The sequence below is a fragment of the Pteropus vampyrus genome, unplaced genomic scaffold, assembly GCF_000151845.1.
Source record: "Pteropus vampyrus isolate Shadow unplaced genomic scaffold, Pvam_2.0 Scaffold389, whole genome shotgun sequence".
In the NCBI taxonomy this organism is placed as follows: domain Eukaryota; kingdom Metazoa; phylum Chordata; class Mammalia; order Chiroptera; family Pteropodidae; genus Pteropus; species Pteropus vampyrus.
The window spans coordinates 601,345-603,994 of NW_011889170.1; the positions used below are offsets into that span (position 1 = coordinate 601,345).

The 2,650-nt window shown below is 32.5% G+C and overlaps 1 pseudogene; it reads left to right on the forward strand.

Annotated features, from left to right (window-relative positions):
- Window positions 1–1,942: 1,942 nt before the first annotated feature.
- LOC111731644 lies at window positions 1,943–2,061 on the forward strand (annotated as a pseudogene).
- Window positions 2,062–2,650: the final 589 nt, after the last annotated feature.

Consider the following 2,650-nt stretch of genomic DNA (forward strand, 5'->3'; position numbering starts at 1 on the left):
ATTATGAGACTTTTGTCAAAGAAAATTGTTTTAATCAGATCCTGCTCATTCAAAAGAGTACTGTTTCATGGGACATAGTCTATTCTAGGTGATTCTAAAACTGCCCGCACCGTAACTGGTCCAGTTAATAACAGAAAGTAAATCAGAAAAGTAAGCCTTGAGAGCTCAGTGAGTAGTAGCCATGAGTAAGTGCAATTCTGTACCTTAAAATACTTTCCCAAACAATAGAAATTGTTAAGATGGGAAAGAAGTCAGCAAGATAAAAAGCCTTAAAAACGTGACTCCAAAGTAACCATAAATTTTCCAAGAAAGCTATTCTATGGTCATGTGCCTTTTGGCAAAGCTCCCAAATAGTGAACATCCTTTTAGAGTACTAAAATAGAGGGATATTGTAATGTCAGTTTTGGCATTTGACATTCCCTAGGTATGACATAACTGATATTCTGAGAATATTCTAAGGGGAGGTGCTAGAGGGAGATCCAATCTAAGTATCACCCTGTCTGGAAGTCTTTCCACATGCCCCTGCTCAGTGTTACTTCCCTCTCTTCCGCTTTCTTAGCACTTTCCTCGACGCTCTTTGAAGGTAACCTGAATGCTGCATTCACAACTTATGAGTCTGCTTTCTCCACTAGATAGCTGTCCAACTCTAAATATGAGACTCAGTCAATTTGTGTTTCCAGAGCCTGATTCAGTATTAACCCTCATTACATTCAATAACAAATAAATATATCGGCTATCATGAACTCATAATCTAGCAGAAATTCCCAGAAAATGCTTTATTTTTTTCCAATTTCGCATGCACAAAAAAAAAATGTTTACTTGCACATGATTCTAGGATATAGATGCTTTACTCTCTTAAGATTTGCTAATGTCATCAGTGAACTTCAAGCGACAATGTAATAATGTAGCTAGACCAACATATAAAAACTTAAGTGATCTGCCCATGATGAGGTTAAATTTTTCACTTATATCTAACATTGAAACTACAAACACCCTGTTGAAACTGCAAATATTCAATATGTGAACTATTTTCTCTTATATCGATACTAGAAACATATTAAATATTTATTTCCAATGATATGTAAGAATAATTTCCAATACACTTCTGAGTTTTGTTTCATAATTATAGAGTTATGAACTAGGCTATAAGAGCCTAAACTAATTTATACATCTTTCTAACATGTATATTGCAAATGATTCAAGGTACATAAAAGTCATTTGAAAATTGTAAAGCACCACATCACTGGGCCCTCAAAATAGAAGAGCTAAGTTTTAAGTCCCTGAAACTAGACATGAATAATAAAGTTTCAGATACCAAATCTCAGGGAATAATCAGCTATAAGAGTTGATCTACCACTTCAATTCATTGCACATGTATTACTATAGATCTTTTGCTGAATATACAGCATATTAGCCTGAGTTACTGCAATTTTGAGCCTTAATTTTTTATGAAAGAAATGGCTTACTTTCTAGAAACCATTGTGACATCTCTGGGGAAATCATACAAGATTCCAGCTGTGTGGAAACATAATCTATACATGATGTAAAGAAGAATCAATATTGTTAATGATAGGTCAGGTAAGATTTGTATTCAGGCAGGGTTTGTTAGGGATTGTCAATATAAATAAATAAGGGATCTATAATATTGTTTAATTACAAGTGAAAAACAGATCTCACAATATTTTGTCAATCAATGGCCTTCTAGTCAAGAGAAGTACTCTATTTGGTCTATTAAATTGGAAACTAGTAGAAATTTAAGAGACAAAAAAATGTGGAGGTTTTTCTGCAGAAATAAGCTAGAATAGAAATTACCCAATGTAATTTTTTGAGTACATGTATCCAAAATTTCTAATTTTTACAAATTCAAAATCATGTCAAAGAGAAAAATGGGAAGATCTAGAAAAATTTACAGAGCCGTTTCTGTTTAAGCTTAAGCAAGATTGTCTATGGACATACTGCCCTGAACATGCCCCATCCCATTTGATCTCAGAAGCTAAGCAGGGTTGGGCCTGGTTAGTACTTGCATGAGAGACCACCTAGGAAGACCAGGTGCTGTAGACATAAAAAATAAAAAATAAGGGATTGTAAGCTGATAAGGTCCTTGCAATCTGTGAGGTCAACCAAGTGTTTCCTCGCCTAAAAAAGAAAAAAAAAAGTTTAAGCAAGATCTCGCTATGCATTTAGAGAAAAGTTTAAGTTTTACTGTTTAGTTTTTTGATAATTTAAATTTCTAAAGGGAATATCAAGCTTTTTCTTTGGTTGGTGTAACTTAACTGTGATCTTATGTCACTAATCCAAAAATACAAGGCAGGGCATGAGGTCATGAATAATTCTTCCTCTCCTATACCTTAGAGTGGGGAAAAAAATTAGAAATTGCATATAAATGCTGATTCAAGAGGTTTATGATATCAAAGATGAAAACAATCATTTAATGCTACTTTATACTAAAATATTTTAAGTTTATTTTTCCATATAGATGTCACATGTACTTCTAATTATGGTATGTGTTGCCTGTATAAGAATGTATATTGTATATATATACATATATATAATTGCATATGTAAAACTTATATGTATATGCATTCTATATAAACATTTTGAGTATATTATATATTTATATACATTAATGTACTTATATGTAATTCTATAA